The following is a 22,286-nucleotide window of genomic DNA, read 5'->3' as shown; positions in this document are numbered from 1 at the left end:
TGAGCCACTGGGAAAGCCCAATGTGTATATTAATTAATACAAAATTAATTATCTCTGGATCCTAAATTCATTTCTTATTCTCTAGAATACATCGGTGATTGGTTATAGACACATGAAGTTTAGTATGGCATGTTCTAACTTTTTAAGAAAAGCTCATTTTAAAGATGGTTCTCAGCATGATTGCTTGTCTAATAATCTAAGATAGCTGGGAATCCTTGGAGTCTTTTAGAAAGCAAAGAGAGGCGCTACAAAAATAAGCACTGAAAACTCAACGTGTCCTTTGTGTAATGTGCAAAATTTATTTTTATTTTCTGCTGAATACCAGAGTAACAGGATAATCTGGTGAAATATTAATTTGTATTTTGTTCTCTGTATCCCCTGTTAATCCATGAAGATGGCTGACAGCAGAGATAGGAAGAGGCAGTTGTTTGTTTTGGGGATTTTTTTGGTTTCCTTTTGCTTTGTTTCCTGGGGGCTGGTGGGGAAAAGGAGCATGGGAAGGGGAGGTGGTGGTCAGGGGGAGGGTGAAAGGTCAATTGATTCCCAGGAAGTGGGAAGAGCGGTGGTGAGCAAGACCAGGGATTCTGTAAGCTGTGGGAAAAAACACTCCACTCCCTGACTGCTTCGGGAAGTGATGAGTCGCTGAAAGGTCTTTCAGAAGCTGGGATCCAGGCACTGGGACTTCCTGCCTCTGTGGCTATTCTCTTGCCCCAAGGGTGACACAGAAGCAGAGTTGACTTCACAGTTCCACAGGGACTGAAACAATGGGCATCTCAGTTCTCAGTTTTGGACTCTCAGTCTGATTTCCTCAACAATTTCCCCCGCATCTATTCTGTAGTGGAAATTACAGAAAACACAATGGCTAGGACCCTAAGGAATATTCTAGCCTGCTCATAATTTATAATCTGGTGGGGGCAAGAGACGGAAAGTAGAGAACACAGGTGATGCAGGCTAAGTCCCTTCAGTTGTGTCCAACTCTTCACAACCCAAAGGATCGTAGCCCACCTGTCCACGGGATTCTCCAGGCAAGAATACTAGAGGGGGTTGCCATGCCCTCCTCCAGGGGACCTTCCCTACCCAGGGATCAAGCCCGTGTCTCTTTTGTCTCCTGCATTGCAGGTGGGTTCTTTCCTGCTAGTGCCACCTGGAAAGCCCTAATAAAACAAGCCAGTCAGTCAGTTCAGTTGCTCAGTTGTGTCTGGCTCTTTGTGACCCCATGAACCGCAGCACACCAGGCCTCCCAGTCCATCACCAACTCCCAGAGTTTACCCAAACCCATGTGCATTGAGTCGGTGATGCCATCCAACCATCTCATCCTCTGTCATCCCCTTCTCCTCCCACCTTCAATCTTTCTGAGCATCATGGTCTTTTCAAATGAGTCAGCTTTTCACATCAGGTGGCCAAAGTATTGGAGTTTAAGCTTCAACATCAGTCCTTCCAATGAACACCCAGGACTGATCTTTAGGATGGACTGGTTGGATCTCCTTGCGGTCCAAGGAACTCTCAAGAGTCTTCTCCAACACCACAGTTCAAAAACATCAATTCTTTGGTGCTCAGCTTTCTTTATAGTCCAACTCTCACATCCATACATGACCACTGGAAAAACCATAGCCTTGACTATACAGACCTTTGTTGACAAAGTGATGTGTCTGCTTTTTAATATGCTGTCTAGGTTGGTCATAACTTTCCTTCCAAGGAGTAAGCATTTTAATTTCATGGCTGCAATCACCATCTGCAGTGATTTTGGAGCCCAGAAAAATAAAGTCAATAACACAAGTATCTAACTGCAAGTGTGTGAATGATAATACGGAAAAGTATTGGGTGCCATCTAATAGCAAAAAATGACTAATTCAGGAGTTGAAGTGATGCTTAGGCTAAGATGTGAAGGAGTGTAAGAATGAACTGAGAATGAAGAATAAAAGAAGCCATTCTGATTAAAGCACGGCAGGTAAACAGAGCCCAAAGTGGGAAACTGACAACACGCTAAGGGAGAACAGAGGTCAGAGGATGAAGTCTGAGCAGAAGGGAGCATCTTCAAAGACCATGGGACTTCATCTACCTCAGAATTACACAGGGCAAGGGCTGAGGCTTTCCATTTTAACATCAGAGCCGGTTGGGGCTGGTAGGATATACTGTCAACCATTTTACAGATGCTAAAATGATGGGGGTGTTCCTATAGGACCTATCTTTAACCAACTTTATTCTTTTTACAATTACAGAAATGAATTTTTTTCTATTATGTTTCTAATAGACAATATAGAAACCATCTTAAAGGCTAGTAAAGAAAATAAAAATCATGTTTCTGGGCCATCTTAAATACTGTGTTCAAGTTCACGTATTCCTAAAAATACTTTCCAAAATATTTTTTGAAAAGATAGACATAAAATAATCTTTATGGTAAAGCAAAATAAAAGATACTAGTGTTTTTTTTTTTTTTCTTTTCTGGTAAGTTACTCGGTTTCATACAGTCCACAGCCCCTCTGTGTTTCTCTAGATATGCGGTAAAGCACCAGCCCCTTGAAAGCACAGTCATGAGCAATAACAGCACCACAACCTACAGGATATGCAGTGCCACCTATTATTGCAATGTAGCATTTCCATTTTTTGATTCCATTCATACCTAGTCCACTCTAATCCAATCCAATCTGTGACTAGGTTGTTGGGTTGTGTTGCCTTCAAAGTTAAGGATCCTTCTAGATCCTTAGAGAAATGATATAAAATGAATATAACTTCAATGGGGCTTCCCAGGTAGCTCAGTGGTAAAGAATCCATCTGCTAGTGAAGGAGACATAAGAGACTTGGATTTGATTCCTGGGTACAGAAGATCCCCTGGAGAAGGAAACGGCAACCCGCTCCAATATACTTGCCTGGGTAATTCCATGAACAGAGGAGCCTGGGGGGCTACAGTCTATGAGGTCGGAAAGAGGTGGACACACCTGAGCCACTGAGCACACGTGTGTAATTTCAATATATGGAGTATATCAAGTATAATTTATAGGCTCATATAAATAGAATATATAAAATGTGAATTAAATGCAATAAATATATGAGACAATAATGATAAATAAGAAATATATATTGAAGAAATCTGTTTGTGTTTCCATGATGAACTATTCATTTCATTGCCTGTCCCCAGGCACACTGTTTTTAAGGTAGCTTGCCTGTTGTCATTGTTTAGTTGCCAAATTGTGTCTGACTTTTGCGCTCCCATGGACTGTAGCCTGTCAGGTTCCTCTGTCCATGGGTCTTTCCAGGGAAGAATACTAGAGAGGGTGGCCACTTCCTTCTCCAGGGGATCTTCCCCACCCAGGGACTGAATCCGTTTTTCTTTATCTGCTCCTCTGGCAGGTGGATTCTTTGCTACTGAGCCACCTGGGAAGCCCAGCTGACCTGTTATTTCCTGTATTATTTTGCTTCTAATGAAGTTGAGCTGTAGTAGTGAGGACCTTTGAACAGTAGGTGGCGCGAAAGCAAAGTTAGACTAATGGCAATGCTGTGAAAACTGTGACGGATGAGAGAGTGCAGAATCATTCTTCACCCACTAGCAATTTTCTTAGCACCAAAGCTGCAGGAATGCTCCAGGAATAGAAATATCTGAGCTATGAATCAAGATAAGAGATGTGAACCGGGATACCTATTTTATTCCTTCCCTACAGTGATACATTAATTAGTTTCCAGCATTATAAGAATATACCTGTACTCTGCTGGTTATATAAAAATGGTAAGAAAAAAATGACAAATATGTTATTTTTTATTTCAGTTAGTAAAGGCTATTACATTTTTTTTGCTTAAAGGCAACAACTTAAAAATTTATGACTTTTTGAGATGCTTTGCTAAATTTAGGTTATTTTGTAGAAATAGAGACTTTCTTTGCCTTGTGCTCTCATTTTTAGCTTTGTCCTTTTCCCACTGAACTTCCCTTGTGGCTCAGCTGGTAAAGAATCCGCCTGCCATGCGGGAGACCTGGGTTCGATCCCTGGGTTGGGCTGATCCCCTGGAGAAGGGAAAGGCTACCCACTCCAGTATTCTGGCCTGGAGAATTCGATAGACTGTATAGTCCATGGAGTCTCCAAGAGTTGGACACGACTGAACGACTTTCACTTTCCCACTGAATGGAAGAAAACAATTGTTTCAGGAAGACTGGAACGTATTTATCAGTTCCGGTTCACCTCAAGAGGAACCCAGTCCATCCTCCCTAATTGCCAGTAGGCTACTCACTGCAAGGGGAAATCTGATGCTCTGAAAGATCTCTTTGTATATCTATTCTAAAAAATAGCTACCTCCCTCATCTAACTCTACAGCCTTGTATCTCTTACTGAAAACCCACTATTTTGCCTAATTAATATTTGCTTTAATATGTACAGTCAATTAAGTACATATCCATGGTATGCATTAATTGCTCAAAGTATCTTATGCGATACGCTCTTTGCCTTAGAGAAATATGTTCTACAACAAAGTGAATTGACTGTATTAGAACAAGAGTCAATATACGATGGGGAGTTAAAATCCCTAAACTGGTTAATAGTAGTAGTAGTAGTAACAATAATAGTAACAATAGCAGCAGCACACACTTATACACATGCGTCCCTGTCTCAGGTCCTCAGAGTAGTCCAGTGAATCTCTTTAAACTCCACTTGGGGAAACCAACAGGAAACTGCACAGAAAGCAAATTGGGGCTAATCACTGAGATATGAGGGGTTTTGGATTTTTTTTTAAGAAGCTCTTTTGAAAAAATATTTTATTTATTTTTGGCTGCCCGGGATCTCACTGCTGCACGTGAGCTTCCTCTAGTTGTGGCGAGCAGGGGCTACTCTCGTTGCAGCGCTCAGGCTTCTCACTGCGGAGGCTTTTCTTGTTGCTTTAGAGTTCCGGCTTTGGAGTTTGGGCTTCAGTAACTGTGGCACATGGGCTTAGTTGCTCTGCGGCATGTGGGATCTTCTCCCACCAGGGATCGAACCCACATCTTCCACACTGGCAAGTTCATTTTTTTACTGGACCACTAGGAAAGTCCCAAGATGGGGGTCTGGGTGGTTTAAAAAATCGCACTCTTCGTAGAAATTCAAAACTATCTGCTAATGTAAATTCATTACCCAGACCTCAGGTCTCTTTCACTCACCTGGTGGTAAAATCTGTTTTCAGAAACTAAGTTAAAAATTGTGCAAGTCGTATCCAGTGAGAGCAAAAAGACCACGGCAGGCCCAGGGATCCCGAGTGAAAGAGCTGTCAGGCCAGAAGATGCTAGCATATGTCCCTTAATTGTTCAACAGATGGAGTTTGTTTCACCTTAGATTGGACTTGGACTTTAACTCTGGATTCTGTGGTGTTTTTTAAAATCAAGCCTGATTTCCATGCAACTTTCTATAAATGCCCCAATTTTACATTCTTGCAGGGTCTTCCTTTGGTCATTTTGAGACCGTTCTATCATTCACTCACCAAATAGTTCTTGAACACCTACAGTGTCTACTGCCTTTCACCCATCCTAGGTACAACAGACATGAACAACATAGATCTTTTTTGTCCCCCTTGGGCTTATGTTGCTAACCCATCACCATCAACTTCCCTGATAGCTTAGCTGGTAAAGAATCCAGGTGCAATGCAGGAGATCCTGGTTCGATTCCTGGGTTGGGAAGATCCCCTGGAGAAGGGAAAGGCTACCCACTCTCTTATTCTTGGGCTTCCCTGGTGGCTCAGCTGGTAAACAATCTGCCCGCAATGAGGGAGACCTGGATTCAATCTCTGCACTGGGAAGATCCCCTGGAGAAGGGAAAGGCCACCCACTCCAGTATTCTAGCCTGGAGAATTCCATGGACTGTATAATCCATGGGGTCACAAAGAATCAGACACGACTGAGCGACTTCCGCTTTTCACTTTCATCACCATCAACACATTTCCATACCATGATTCATTTGTTTGACTTAAACTTCTTCTGTATATACCAGGTGGAAAGTCCCTGCCAGGTGTGTGGTTGTAAGAAGTATTTTATACTTTCCAGAAGTTGCTTATTTATAATCTATGTACAGTATAGGCCTCTGACTAATCCGTGATAAAGGAATCTGACAACAATCCCTCTTGCTCATCCTCTAACCCCACTTCCACCTTCCCTGATAAACAGACTCACGCATACAGATGAGGAGAATGCCACAGTGATTACAAGTATAATACCACACAGATCAAAACCTTAAAATTTTTAAGCCTCAAAATCAGAAGTGGGAATTTTTCACTGTGGATACTATGTACAGAACACACCATAATCCGTTGATTTAAGTGACTAAAGTGAATTTCCAGTGTACCAAACAGTAAATTTATTAAAGTTATTGCAAAGTTCTTTGCAACACATACCATGAGATGACCTAAGATCTGCTTGGAATTAATAAAAAATAATGTAATAGCCATCAAATCGCAGGGAGAATGTATATGAGACTGAAAAGTTCAGGAGCATTACCAAGGTGAAGCCTGCCAATAAACTGTCTAAAACTACACGCTGCTCTGTGTGCCAAATTCACCAAGACATAGAAAAGTGAGTCCAAAGTCAGCAGGCAGTTCCAAACTAAACATTTACAAGAAAAGTCTGGTTCTGTTCTAGCTTTTCTTTTCTTTTTTAATGTATCTGTCATAACCAGATACCAGTACACTTTTTGGCAGTAAAATCTGAATCTGGTTAGACTGTCTCGCCTCACTGTAGTTATGTAAGAGTCACTGCTGAATTACATACAACACCAAAGGACAGTTTTATCCGTCTGGACCACACTGAATTTGTGCTTGCCTCCAAGAAGCCTCCAGGCTTAACAGCGGTGATGGCAGAGAACTGTATGATGACCCTTGCTATGGACTGAACACCTGTTTCCCCCAAATTCATATGTTGAAGTCTCAGCCTCCGATGTGATGATGTTGCGAAATGGGACTTTTGGGAGGTAATAAGGGTTAGACGAAGTCATGAGGGTGGGACTCTGGTTTGATGGGATTAGGGTCTTTATAATAAAAGGCACAGGTAAGCTTGCTTCCTCCTCCACTTGCTCTTGTGCACATGCAAGAGGAAAGGCCAGGTGAGTACAGGGTGAGAATGTGGCCATCTAAGAGCCAAAAAGAAGGTCTTTACCAGAGTCCACTCATGCTGGTATCCTGGTCTTAGACTTTCAGCCTCCAGAGCTGTGAGAAAATAAATTTTTGTTGCTTAAATCACCCAGTGTGTGGTGTTCTATTAAGGCAGCCTGCGTGCATGCATGCCTGCTCAGTGTCTCAGCTGTGTCCGACTGGAAGAAGCACAAGCTGGAATTAAGATTGCTGGGAGAAATATCAATAATCTCAGATATGCAGATGACACCACCCTTATGGCAGAAAGCGAGGAAGAACTAAAGTGCCTCTTCATGAAAGTGAGGAGACAGAAAAAGCTGGCTTAAAGCTCAACATTCTAAAAGCTAAGATCATGGCATCTGGTCCCATGGCAAATAGGTGGAGAGACAGTGGAAACAGTGGCAGACTTTATTTTTGGGGGCTCCACAATCACTGCAGATAGTGATTGCAGCCATGAAATTAAAAGATGCTTACTTCTTGGAGGGAAAGCTATGACCAACCTAGACAGCATATTAGAAAGCAGAGACATTACTTTGCCAGCAAAGGTCTGTCTAGTCAAGGCTATGGTTTTTCCAGTGGTCATGTATGGATGTGAGAGTTGGACTGTGAAGAGAGCTGAGTGCCGAAGAATTGATGCTTTTGAACTGTGGTGTTGGAGAAGACTCTTGAGAGTCCCTTGAACTGCAAGGAGATCCAACCAGTCCATCCTAAAGGAGATCAGTCCTGGGTGTTCATTGGAAGGACTGATGCTGAAGCTGAAACTCCAATACTTTGGCCACCTGATGTGAAGAGCTGACTCATTTGAAAAGACCCTGATGCTGGGAAAGATTGAAGGCAGGAGGAGAAGGGGGCGACAGAGGATGAGATGGTTGGATGTCATCACTGACTCAATGGACATGGGTTTGGGTGGACTCTGGGAGTTAGTGATGGACAGGGAGGCCTGGCGTGCTGTGGTTCACGGGGTCGCAAAGAGTTGGGCACACTGAGCGACTGCACTGAGCTGACCCAGTGAGGTGCTAGGGAACACTACAACAGCAATCATGCAGTGACATATACGTTGTGGGCTCCCCAGGTGGCACTAGGGGTAAAGGGCTCCCTGCCAATACAGGAGACACGTGAGACAAGGGTTCAGTCCCCCGGTCAGGAAGATCCCCTGGAGGAGGACACGGCAACCCACTCCAGTATTCTTGCCTGGAGAGCCCCATGGACAGAGGGACCTGGCAGGCTACAGTCTATGGGACTGCAAAGAGTTGGACACTATTGAAGCAACTTAGCACACACACACACACACACACATACACACACACACACATCTATGTTATATTGAACAAACACTGCATGCCTTAAACTTACACAATGTTTCATGTCAATTACATCTCAATAAAAATAAATTTTAAAAAGTTTTTTCAGTTACAAATTAATCAACATATAGTAAAATGAGTTAATATGGTCCTTATGACTTGGGATCCAAGGTCCAATGTTATGTCCAAAGTTAACTTGGAAGTAACACTCAAACACTCATGGTGCATCATTTTACTATAAATAACATTTTGTGTGTGTGTGTGTGTGCATGCGCGTGCTCAATCACGTCCAACTTTTTGTGATCCCACAGACTGTGGGTCACCAGACTCTTCTGTCCATGGAATTTTCCAGGCAAGAATACTGGAGGGGGTTGCCATTTTCTTCTCCAGAGAATCTTCCTGAACCAGGTATCAAATGCACGTCTGTTGCATCTCATGCAGTGGTGGGTGGATTCTTTACCACTGTGCCACCTGGGAAGCCTCACAAATGACATTAATACCATACAAACTTGTCATATGCTATGAAAAAAAAAATTTCCCATAAATTTTTCCCATAGAAAATAAATCTGAGGTCAAAAAGTCACAAAGATTTTATTAAACTAAGACTCTATTCATATTTATAATGTATATAATTCCTTAGAATAAGCATAAACCTAAAGAATTATTTGAAGGTCACCAATGATATGATTAGAGATAGTCTGTTTGCAAACCACAGAGATTCTGCCTGTGTATTTACATACTATATATACTATATATATATATACACTCTCTCTCTATATATATACACATATATATACATACTAATACACATTAAGGTACTACAAATGCAAATAAGCAACATGTAAAACCAGTCGGTGTTGAAGACATTAATAAGAAAACAAAGTTATATTAAGGAAACTTTGGTGGTTAGTTTTCAATAACTAGAAAAATTATTTGTTATACTTAACTCTGAGTTGCAAGGAATTAGCACGATTGAGCACACACACACACACACACACACACACACAATATTAAAAGGATGCACTATGTGTGTTTGAATGTTACTTCTAAGTTAAATTTGGATATAACATTGAACCTTGAGTCCCAAGTCACCAGGGCCATATTAATTCATTTTAATATCCATGTTGATTAATTTTGTAACTGAAGCATATTTGTTTACTTTATTTTTACTGAGATATACTTGACATATAACACTGTGTTAGTGTAAGGTGTTATTCATAGAGTTTTTGACGATGTATCCAATTGGTTTTATGGTATGAAGAAAACGAATCAAGACTCTCCCTGATTGACTTGCATGTTGGATTTTGTTTTCTCTCAGTGCCAGAAGAATTTTATTATATTTATTCAGAATTGTCTCAGGAGAAAGCTCTACCCTTTGACATTGCACAGAGTATCTATTGTTGCCAATGGAAGAAGTAGCTAGTTTGCTATGATTTTTAATAAACATAGGCATTTCTAATATAGGTTGGGAGTCACGATGGAGTAATATCCACACGTTAATACTTTCTCTGGCTGTTCTGTGAAATATGATTTCCTAAATTCATGAAGTGTGAAATATATGCCAGGAAATGCATGAATGATTTAAAAAATTAGAAAATTATTGTCAATTCAGATGACCTATTTTCAGGTGGATATAAAGAAACCACTCATAGTAAGTGACACAAGAAAACTCATCGACAGATATTTTAAAATTATATTTAACAGATTGCACTTATTATTCACTGGATTATGTGACTACAGTTTGAGAGAAGTGGACTAAGATACTTCTTGTTCACTTCACATTTACCCCAGGAATGGCTCAGGAAGAAAAAAAAAAAACTGGAAAGAATAATATATATTTGCTAAGCAAGACCATCCCAAAGAAAATGAAATGCAAAAAAAGCAAAATAGCTGACTGAGGAGGCCTTACAAATAGCTGTGAAAAGAAGAGAAGTGAAAAGCAGGGGAGAAAAGGAAAGATATACCCATTTGAATGCAGAGTTCCAAAGAACAGCAAGGAGAGATAAGAAAGTCTTCCTCAGTGATCAGTGCAAAGAACAGAGGAAAAGAACAGAATGGGAAAGACTAGAGATCTCTTCAAGAAAATCAGAGATACCAAGGGAACATTTCATGCAAAGATGGGCTCAATAAAGGACAGAAATGATATGGACCTAACAGAAGCAGAAGATATTATAAGAGGTGGTAAGAATACACAGTAGAACTGTACAAAAGAGATCTTAATGGCCCACTCACCTAGAACCAGGCATCCTGGAAAGTGAAGTAAAGTGTGCCTTAGGAAGCATCACTAAGAACAAAGCTAGTGCACATGATGGAATTCCAGTTGAGCTATTTCAAATCCTGAAAGATGATGCTGTGAAAGTGCTGCACTCAATATGCCAGCAAATTTGGAAAACTCAGAAATGGCCACAGGACTGGAAAAGATCAGTTTTCATTTCATTGCCTAACAAAGGCAAAGAATGCTCAAACTACCGCACAATGGCACTAATTTCATACACTAGTAAAATAATGCTTAAAAATTTCCAAGCCAGGCTTCAACAATACATGAACTGCGAACTTCCAGATATTCACACGGATTTTAGAAAAGGCAGAGGAACCAGAGATCAAATTGCCAACATTCGCTGGATCATTGAAAAAGCAAGAGAGTTCCAGAAAAGCATCAATTTCTGCTTTACTGACTGTGCCAAAGCCTTTGACTGTGTGGATCATAATAAAGTGTGGAAAATTCTGAAAGAGATGGGAATACCAGATCACCTGACCTGCCTCTTGAGAAATCTGTATGCAGGTCAGGAAGCAACAGTTAGAACTGGACATGGAACAACAGACTGGTTTCAAATAGGAAAAGGAGTACGTCAAGGCTGTATATTGTCACCCTGCTTATTTAACTTATAAGCAGAGTACATTGAGAAATGCTGGGCTGGAAGAAGCACAAGCTGGAATCAAGATTGCCGGGAGAAATATCAATAACCTCAGATATGCAGATGACACCACCCGTACGGCAGAAAGTGAAGAGGAACTAAAGAGCCTCTTGATGAAAGTGAAAGAGGAGAGAGAAAAAGTTGGCTTAAAGGTCAACATTCAGAAAACTAAGATCATGGCATCTGGTCCCATCACTTCATGGCAAATAGATGGAGAAACAGTGGAAACATTGTCAGATTTTATTTTTTTTGGGCTCCACAATCACTTCAGATGGTGACTGCAGCCATGAAATTAAAAGATGCTTACTCCTTGGAAGGGAAGTTAAGACCAACCTAGACAGCATATTAAAAAGCAGAGACATTACTTTGCCAGCAAAGGTCTGTCTACTTAAGGCTATGGTTTTTCCAGTGGTCATGTATGGATGTGAGAGTTGGACTATAAAGAAAGCTGAGCACCAAAGAATTGATGCTTTGAACTGTGGTGTTAGAGAAGACTCTTGAGAGTCCCTTGGACTGCAAGGAGATCCAACCAGTCCGTTCTAAAGGAAATCAGTCCTGGGTGTTCATTGGAAGGACTGATGCTGAAGCTGAAACTTCAGTACTTTGGCCACTTGATGTGAAGAGCTGACTCATTTGAAAAGACCGGGATGCTCAGAAAGATTGAAGGCGGGAGGAGAATGGGATGACAGAGGATGAGATGGTTGGATGGCATCACTGACTCAATGGACATGAGTTTGAGTAAATTCTGGGAGTTGGTGATGGACAGGGAGGCCTGGCATGCTGCAGTCCATGAGGTCGCAAAGAGTTGGACATGACTGAGCAATTGAACTGAACTGAACTAAAGTACACTATGATTATGTAATTATCTAGTGAGATGTGAATGATGATCTTTCACATTTTTTGTTTAAAATGAGGTATGCCATTTTTCCTAACATTTGACTCCTCATGTACAGACATGAAGTATTCTTTCATAGAGGGTTTATACAACTCTACCAGCGTTCATATCTTGACATTAGTAACTGTATGTACCTGAGACTGTCACATAGCTCCTGCTGGCTTCAATTGTACCCAGCACTTGAAACATTATGAGTTGTAATTTCAGTTTCATGTGGTCTTTGAAATCCTGGCAGTTAATGAATGTGGCTTAGCTAAGACAGAGAAGTTACAGCTGTATTTAGTTACTTTACAATTTTATGTTGTCTGCCTACATATTTTTCCCCTTTACTAAACTCCACAGATGGAATTTCAGGAGAAACAAAGGAAATGTCATCATCATAATACATTCAACAATTAATCTTTTTTTTTTTCTGAGAGATTTCAGATTATGCAACCAAGAATGTTCCAGAGAAGCATTATTGATGTTCTAATGCTGATGGGCATATGCTAAAAATATCTTTTAAAATTCCCCCAACAGCATTTAAAACCCACGTACATAATTTAATATTTTCATTAAAAAAAAACAGAACTAAGTATCACACATAATTTTTCTAGTTATTGAAAACTAAATAGCAACCAAAGTTTCCTTACTATAACTTTTTTTTTTATTAATGTGTCTTCAACACTGACTCTTTTGCGTGTTGCTCATTTATTTTTGTAACCATCATAAGTTTGGGAATTTTTGGAGGAGGGGGTGCTGAGTGGCAATGCATGTGGGATCTCAGTTTCCAACTGTGTTCCAACACATGCACGGGAAGCACAGAAGGTTAGTTAACCACTGAACCACCAGGAAAATCAAAATTTTGGAAAGATTTTGATTATCTGACTCTAGGATAAACAATACAGGAGGCAAACATTCTTTTCCAGAATACTTATTTTCTTCTAATAAAGTCCATAATGTAGGGAAAAAAATCTTTGTAAAGATTTACAAAGGAGATGGATAAAGATTTAGTTTTACATTGCTGAATCTATAATTCATAGTCTTAAAAGGAATTTAAATGGATTTTCTGGTATATCCATGTGACTCTACAAAATCAACACTGAAAGTGTTCAAATCCACTCAAAACTTGTCCCTCCTTTGGACACTTCAGTGGTCTTTTATTACAACACAAAAGCATTCTCCACATGTGAGCTAAATGATACCATCCCAGTTGGGGCTTCCCAGGTGGCTCAGTGGTCAAGAATTTACCTGCCAAGGCAGGAGATGCAGGAGATGCAGGTTTGATCCCTGGATCAGGAAGATCCCTTGGAGGAGGAAATGGCAACCCACACCAATATTTTTGCCTGGAAAATTCCATGGAGAGCAGAGGCCAACATTACAGTCCATGGGGTTGCAAAAAGTCAGATATGACTGAGTGACTGATCACACACGTATATATTGAGGGAAAGAATAAAAAGTTTTAAAAGAATCCAATTATATACTTATTGCGGATCTCACACCAAAATGTTGTTCAGCTCTTTGTTGGAAAGGATACTTTACTACCACATATACAGTAAATCCCCTATATTACAGCTCTTCGAGTTGTGAACTTTCAAAGATGCAAACACGTATTCCATCCATGTCAGTGTGTGCCTGATAAGTAGTGTTCAACTCTTTGTGACCTCATGGACTGTAAACTGCCAGGCTCTGCTGTCCAAGAATTCTCCAGGCAAAAATATTGGAGAGGGTTGCCACTTCCTCCTCCGGGGGATCTTCCCAACTCAGGGATCAAACACACATCTCTTGCATTGCCAGGCAGATTCTTTACCACTGAGCCACCTTGGAAGCCCAATGTCAGGCGTGACAGAAATCACAGCTTGTCCTCCATTTCCTATTGCTGATAACCCTTCGGCTTTACCATCTCCCACCCCCTTCTCCCTCCCCTAGTCAGTAACTCTTCTTGCCTGTTCACTCAACACCAGTCCCTGTAGGCCAGCTGTTATAGTGTACTACTGAACTTGTCAAGGTACTGTACCGTAAGATTAAAAATGTTTTATTTTTGTGTGTGTGTTTTTAAAGTATTATTTGTGTTAAAAGTATTATAAACTTATTACACTATAGTACAGTATTTGTGTTAGTTGGGTACCTAGGCTAGGGCAGGAGGAGAAGAGGGTGACAGAGGATGAAATATTTGGATGGCATCATCAACTTAATGGACAAGAGTTTGAACAAACTCCAGGAGATAGTGAAGGACAAAGATTTATTGAATGTCTACATTGTGTCAAGACACGGCTATAGATGTTAGGGGAAAAAAGATGATCAAGAGTCTTAAAATTCTCTACTTTCTTTGAGCTCATGTTTTAGTTACACATGCAGAGTTTTGCTTTACAAATATAGATTTTTAAGTGAATATCAACAGTGAGATCCTCATGAGTGTGTATATGTAGGCTTTTAATAGTTCACAGATGTTTACCTTAATTCCCATAATACAATTTTGATTCTTTAGCAATTTTTCAACCATTTCCTTATAATAAATTATCAAGATAATCAGAAAATAAAAAACTATATGCCTTCTAAGATGTATTTAAGAATGGCTCGTACGCATATAAAATGATACACAGAATCAGTGTCATCAAGGAAATGCAAACTACAACAATGAGATACCATCCCACATTCACTAGAATGTTTAGGATAAAAAAATGAAACACTCATACATTGCTAGTAGAAATAGAAAATGTTACAGTCATTTTGGAAAACAGTTTGGCAATTACCCAAATGTTCAATACAGATAAAGCCTAGCAATTTCACTTGTAGGTGTGCACCAAAGAGAAATGAAAACATGTCCACGCAAAATGCATATTCACAATGTTATTTCTAAAAGCCAAAAAAGCAGAAGCAACTGAAATATCTACCAACCGATAAATGAATAAACAAACTGTAGTATATCCACAAACTGAAGTTCTATTCATGAATGCAAAGCAACAAACTACTGATATTTGCTGAAATATGGATGAAGTTCAAAAGCATTATGCTTAAGTGAAAAAAGCTGGATGCAAGAGACCATATATTGAATAATTCTATCTATACAAAATGTCCAAAAAAGGGAAAATCTATAGAGACAGAAAGTACATTAGTGACTGCTGGGGAGGAAGGGCTGCTACGAATAACAATAAAGGGTACAAGAGATGCTATTTGAGTGATGAGAATGTTCTAAAACTGATACATGGTAAGAGCTGCATAACGTGGGAAGTCTGTTATAACGTGGGAAATCTGTTAAAAATCACTGCCTTGAAATGGGCAAATTGTATGATATGTAAAACGTAACTCAATACATTTATTTCACAAAATATATACTTTTAAGGGATGTACTTTCACCAAACTCCTGCAAGAATATTTGCAATCTGACTTACAACACACACAAAAACATATTTTCAGAATATAAGACCTTATAGGTATCTTATCTGTTTCAGTAGGAATTGCTATAGAGATTTCAAAACTGAAAAGAAGATATTCTGTATTAAAACACCGAAGAATTCATAGTTAAGCACAATTTCTGTATCTATGTGTTCAGGCATATTACTTTTTCTTGTCACGCATGCATGCTATGATGCTAAGTCACTTCAATTGTGTCCAACTCTTCGCGACCCCATGGACCACAGCCCGCTAGGCTCCTCTGTCTATGGAATTCTGCAGGCAAGAATACTGGAGTGGATCGCCATGCCCTCCTCCAGGGGATCTTCTTGACCAAGAGATCAAAACTGTGTCTCTTATGTCTCCTGCATTGGCAGGAGGGTTCTTTACCACTCATGCCACCTGGGAAGCCCAAAATGTTAAAACCATCATCATCAATGTCATGATACTCAAATGACAATAAATAAGCTAAGTGCCTTCTTCACATTGTACCATTTATTCCACTTTCGTTTTGGTTTTGTTCCACCATGGTTTTGTTCCACTTTCGTTTATTTTTAAAATTGAGGGGGTTCTTAGGGATTATTTCCATTTTACATACAAGGACACTAGGAATTTGGAGAAGTTAAGTAACTAGTCTCATATTGTTAACATGTGAAGTAAATGGTGCCTGCTTCTCATCAAAGTCTGAACTCTTATTCCACCAGTTTCTTACAAATAAGTACACAGATGCCAACTGACAGATATGCCACATACTGGGAAAGTTCTTGGTTAATTGGCTATTTTTTTTTTCCATCACTCAATCAGGTTAGTGGAAATGAGCTTAAATTTATTCAAAATTAAACTGAAAGGAAAGAGAAATTCAGGTCCCCCACTTCAGATGTACTTTAAAAATACATTACCAAGAGAGTAAGCATAATGGAACATGACAGATTTCCAGCTAACAATCTGTCTTACATAAAGTATTTAGTAAGTATTCATTTGAGCAAGTATTTTCCACATATGAAATATTTTCCCTGAAGCTCATTAATTTTTCAGACCTTGGTATGTTTACAAGAGGGTTTCATGAGACTCTTGCAAGTTACACCCATGGTTCAAATTAGATATGAAGCCAAACATTCAAGGAAGTAGGCCTGTCAGTACTGGCAAAGAGTGGACAGTATTTCCCAAAGTATGGTTGTTGTCCAGTCACTAAGTCATGTCAGACTCTGCAACACCGTGGACTGAAACACACCAGGCTTCCCTGTTCTTCATTATCTCCGAGAGTTTGCGCAAACTCCTGTCCATTAAATCCGTGATGCCATCCAACCATCTCATCCTCTGTCACCCCCTTCTCCTCCTACCTTCAGTCTTTCTCAGCATCAGGGTTTTTTCCAATGCCCTGGCTCTTCACATCAGATGGCCAAAGTATTGGAGCTTCAGCTTCAGCATCAGTCCTTCCAATAAATATTCAGGGTTGATTTCCTTTAGGATGGACTGGTTTGATCTCCTGGCAATCCCAAGGGACTCTCAAGAGTCTTCTCTAGCACCACATTCAAAAACATTGGTTCTTTGGTACTCAGCCTTTTTCATGGCCCAATTCTCACATCCATACATGACAATGGGAAAAATCATAGCTATGACTATATAGACCTTTGTTGGCAATGTGATATCTTTGCTTTTTAATATTCTGTTTAGGTTTGTCTTTTCTTCCAAGGAGCAAGCATCTTTTAATTTCACGGCTGAAGTCATTATCCATAATGATTTTGGAGCCCAAGAAAATAAAATTTGTCACTGTTTCCACTTTTCCCCCATCTATCTGCCATAAAATGAAGGGACCAGATGCCATGGTCATAGTTTTTTGAATGTTGAGTTTTAAGCCAGCTTTTTCACTCTCCCTTTTCACCCTCATCAAGAGGCACTTCCAAATCAAGTGCCACATGGACAGGACATTAAGTGATAACAAATGACACAGCAGCAACACTAGTCCATTTTTGATTTGCTATTCCTGATTATTATATCAAGTAGGAAGTACCAGTTGGGGTTGAGAAGTTCTCAAGTGCTTCTGCCACCTGCCAATCTTCACTTTCATCAAATAAACAGAGCTTCCAAGGGTCAGAGTTTTCCCAAAGCAGCTATATTCAGATAGCAATTAATAATATGCTTTGTGGCCATTGCACTTGTACTATATTAACCTTGTATTTATGGCAAGTGATGCTGTTTTTAGGGGGAAAATATCAAGTTTCTTTTACAATGAAACTGATCAAAAATAAAAACAGTGAAAAAAATTAAGGAAAAATATCAGAAAATCAAGCACAGGTGTTATAAGAATATGGTCAAAGTCAGGATAGTCCTATGTCATTCAACAGACATTTGAAAAGTACTCTAAAACAATGGTTATCAGTCTTGTCAAGCCACCATAATATATAAGAACTGCATCAAAATATAGAAGTGTTAGGAGCTACCATAGCTAAATAGATGCCCAGAACTTTGGAGGACTGACTTCCTTCTGGACTTGGGAAAATCACTCAGTTGCTGAAAATAAGTAGCTAATTTGCCATATGTAAGTTCAGAGCTTGCTTTAGGTGAACTCCTGAGTCTGTTCTTTGCTTTTCCAACTCTACCTGTGCTTATGCCCTCAAGCTACTATTTTCTTTCTTCACTTTCCACAATTAGGCTCAGCAAGATCTTTGATTTACACTATGATACAAATGCTCTATGTCTGTAGTATGTCATCCAACTCCACAGTGCTTGAGTTTTCACATGGATCGAAATACTGTTGTTCAGTTGCTAAATTACATCTTACTCTTTGTCACATCATGGACTGCAGCACACCAGGCTTCCCTGTCTTTCACTATCTCCTGGAGTTTGCTCAAACTCATGTCCATCAAGTTGGTGATGCCATCCAACCATCTCATCCTCTGTCGTCCCCTTCTCCTGCCTTCAAAATCTTTCCCAGGATCAAAGTCTTTGCCAATGAGTTGTCTCTTCCCATCACGTGGCCAAAGTATTGGAGATTCAGCTTCAGCATCAGTCCTTTCAATAAATATTCAGGGTTGATTTCTTTTAGGATTGACTGGTTTGAGCTCCTTGCTGTTCAAGGGACTCTCAAGAGTTTTCTTGACATCAAAGCAAAAGTATAGGGATGTACTTTTTAGTCTGTTGTAAAACTTCAGACCCATTTTAGCAGATAGGAAATATTTTATTTTACACATAAAATGTATTCCCCAGAAAGTAATTTATCTTTCACGACAGTGTAAGTAAGACCTGTTTAGCCGAATCAGAATTAATATACTGCTCCCCGTAGTGCTTGATGTTAATATTTGCCTCCATTTCCTATATTAGAAAACTGAGGCACCTCACTATAAAGAAACAATTTTCCTCCAACCCACACTTCTGCAGCCCACTGTCTGTCTACCATGTCCCAAGTTGTGGTTAGAACATCATGTGTATAACAATGTATATAAACATTATCTGAGGATTTGCCTGAAATGCAGATTCCTAGGTATCCTCAATCCTTTTAAATCAGAATGAGAGCCACTGGGGTCTGGGCATCTGGACCTTGAGATTTCTCTCTGGGTCATTCTTTTCCAAAATAATGTTTGAGAATCTGTAGTGTATCCTTTTCAAGTTCACTTTTTATAACTCAGGTCAGTAAGGCTAAAAATTATATGGCTACCCAGAGGGTAAAATTAAAATGTGTCTGGTTTTTCTGTCTCCTAAACTTTAGGTTATTTATTTATTTATTTTCATTTTCATCTGTAGACTTGAAGTGTGTTTAGTGATCCTGAATCAGTCACGAACACAAATGAAACAAAACAGAAGAGAAGGAGGGATGAAGGCAGAATGAGCTCAGTATAAGCGGGAGGGCAGTTGGGATACCTCGGACAGCAGCTGTCTTATGGGATTCTTGGACAGAGTGTGTAAAATCGCAGGCTTCTCCAGCCTTCTGTCTTAGCTCTTAATGGTGGTGTTGTAAGTGTGTAGTTATTTTGTTGCTGAGCAATTAATGCTACAATGTGACACCCACATGGCCATTTTTGACCCTACCTTCCCAGCTCTTCCAAACTGCATCTTCTTTAACAGCTGATACCATCTGGAGAGCTTTGGAAACAAAATAGCACTTGGCTCCTAATCTGGTTTCACACATTCTGCATTTCATTTTTGTCCCTTCAATGTGGGGATGTTTAACATAAAATGTTATATTTTGATTTGTTTCACTATGAAACAGAAATAATTAAGAAAAGAATGGTTAGGAACTCCAACATCTGTTGTTTTTTACAGTTGACATAAACTGATTAAATACAAATTCTTTCAGGTCAGTGAAAGTGTCCTTTCTCACAGACTTCCCTTTGGTCAAGGAGTCTGTGGAAATACCTCATTTAAATGTAGGAACAAGTCATTCATACATAAGGTCTCAAACCTGGACCTCAGAACTGGGAAAATAGCATTTGATACCATTAAAGAGCAGAAAGCCCCTGGTCTCATAAAGCTGGCACATGCACTTGCAATTTCTAAATTCAAGCAGTCTATGTTCTAAGTTTCTCTTTCTCAAACCATCTTTTTTTTTCTCTTGTAACACAAGATATTTCCTTTCATTCAAATATGAAATATTAACTTCCAAATGGATCCACAGCTTCAAAAGCACAGGCTGATTTATGAACATAGATGCTCAGCAGTGTACGACTGATGTAGGCAAAACACTGAACACAACAACAAAGGAGAATGAGACAAGCCCAAATGATGGTAGGAGGAATTACTATCAGTTCAGCTCGGCCGCGCAGTCGTGCCCAACTCTTTGCGACCCCATGGGCTATGAATTATTATATTATCCCTGAAATCGTGTTTATGAAAATTACTTAGTGACATGGAAAGTTTTTTATGATACAGTGTTAGCATGAAAAGGCAAAATGCAAAAACTGTGTGATTCCAGTATTTATGTGTGTATATATATATATATATCTGTATTTAGATAAATCTTTATTTTTATTCAGTACATATCAACTTATATATATATAAAACAAGATCTCTCTGGGTTTTTTTGTTTTAAAATATTCATCTTTCTTTCTTATATGCATCTATATTGTATAGAAAATGTTATAATTTAAAATGTGATTTTAATAATGTTTATATTAAATTTTAATAGCATTATACTTTTATAAGTATAAAATGTTATCTAAAAAGCTTACTTTAAAACTCAAATTTTTGAGCTTAATATTAGAGCTATAAGGTGATGGCACCCCACTCCAGTACTCTTGCCTGGAAAATCCCATGGACAGAGGAGCCTGGTGGGCTGCTGTCTTTGGGGTCGCACAGAGTCGGACATGACTGAAGTGACTTAGCAGCATAGTACTATTAGGCCTTAATATTAAAATTAGAGATGGTCTTTGCAGAATTCCTGTGAGATTTTCTTTCCAGATTTTAATAAAGATAAAGATGAAAGCTAAATCCGGTTAACTCTTTAGCGAGATATAAGCTTTGTTAGAATCAACAGGTGATACTATTTATTCATTCTTATTCTTTAACATATTTCACAAAGAAAAATTTCTGTACTTTGCTTTATATACTAATATCTAGTCAAAACATTGCACAAGATCTGTATTTTTAAACATATTCTTTTTTAGATCACTTTGATGATGAACACTGGTGAGAATAACTTGAACTAGTAAATGTTCCCAAGCAGTTTGCCTTCACATCCCCCTAAACTGAAACCTGAACTAGGACTTGATCACATGAAATTTTAAACTCAGCCAGTTCACTAAAAAATCTGATGGGCTGAATACTGTACTTGAACACATTTCCAAAAGTAATTCACTCTCCTTGGAAAATTATGGATTATTTATTCCCAAAGAATATAGTTTACAATTACACTTGGTTATAAACATGTTACTCTTTTTATTTCATGGTCCATGTATCTGGGAATTCTTTTTTTTTTTTTTCATCAGCAGCAATTTGCATATCTGCCTCCCTATGACTAAGGGACACAAGCTTAACAATTTACTTATCAAAACAAGCATATTCAGATTGCTAGAGTGTGATAATATGATCTCTTTTGATTTTCATCCCTAGCTCCTGATCAGAGCTCCTAAAACCCTTGTAATTTCCTAAATTATAAGAATATAGAAGCATCTTTTCTTATTTTCTTTTTATCCCCGGTTCCTAAAATAGTTCTGGAATGAGGAAAGAGAAAGGAAAAATTCTTCGTTATTCCTACCAAGTTCTTTCAACTGTGTCTGAACTTACTTAAGGCATCCTTGAGAAAGTTCTTAAGGAGGATGAAGGGTGGAGTGGGTGAAGGGTGGTTGCCAGAGAAACCAATCAGGTGAATAGAGGGTTGGAACCTTAGCCCCAGTGATTAATCAATCATGCCTATGGCAAGAATACTGGAGTGGGTTGCCATTTCCTTCTCCAGTGGATCTTCCCAACCCAGGGACTGAACCCATGTCTCTTGAGTCTCCTGCATTGGTAGGTGGATTCTTTACCACTGGGCCACCTAGGACTGAAATCCCTATATAATGAAGTCTTCATAAAAATTTCCTCACTGAAGGGGTTCAGAAAACTTCTAGGTTAGTGAATACGTCCAAGTGCAAGGAAGGTGGTATAAGTGGGGAGGGTGTGACTGTTCCAAGCCCCTCTGCCATCCCTGCCCTACGCCTCTCTTTCATCTGTGTTCCTGAACTGTATCCTTTTATCACAAACAAGTAATCTAGTAAATGGACTGTTTTCCTGAATTCTGTGAGCTCTTCTAGCAAATGA

The 22,286-nt window shown here is 39.3% G+C and overlaps 1 protein-coding gene across 2 annotated transcripts in view; it reads right to left on the bottom strand.

The window, feature by feature from the left end:
- ARHGAP24 (Rho GTPase activating protein 24) overlaps positions 1 to 22,286 on the bottom strand; it is a 468,485-nt gene that overhangs the window by 18,608 nt on the left and 427,591 nt on the right. The gene's annotated exons all lie outside the window — the stretch shown is intronic.

Source organism: Capricornis sumatraensis, chromosome 7 (assembly GCF_032405125.1).
Source record: "Capricornis sumatraensis isolate serow.1 chromosome 7, serow.2, whole genome shotgun sequence".
Taxonomy (NCBI): domain Eukaryota; kingdom Metazoa; phylum Chordata; class Mammalia; order Artiodactyla; family Bovidae; genus Capricornis; species Capricornis sumatraensis.
The sequence above is the reverse complement of the archived record's forward strand: the minus strand, read 5'-3'. Positions and strand labels throughout refer to the sequence as shown.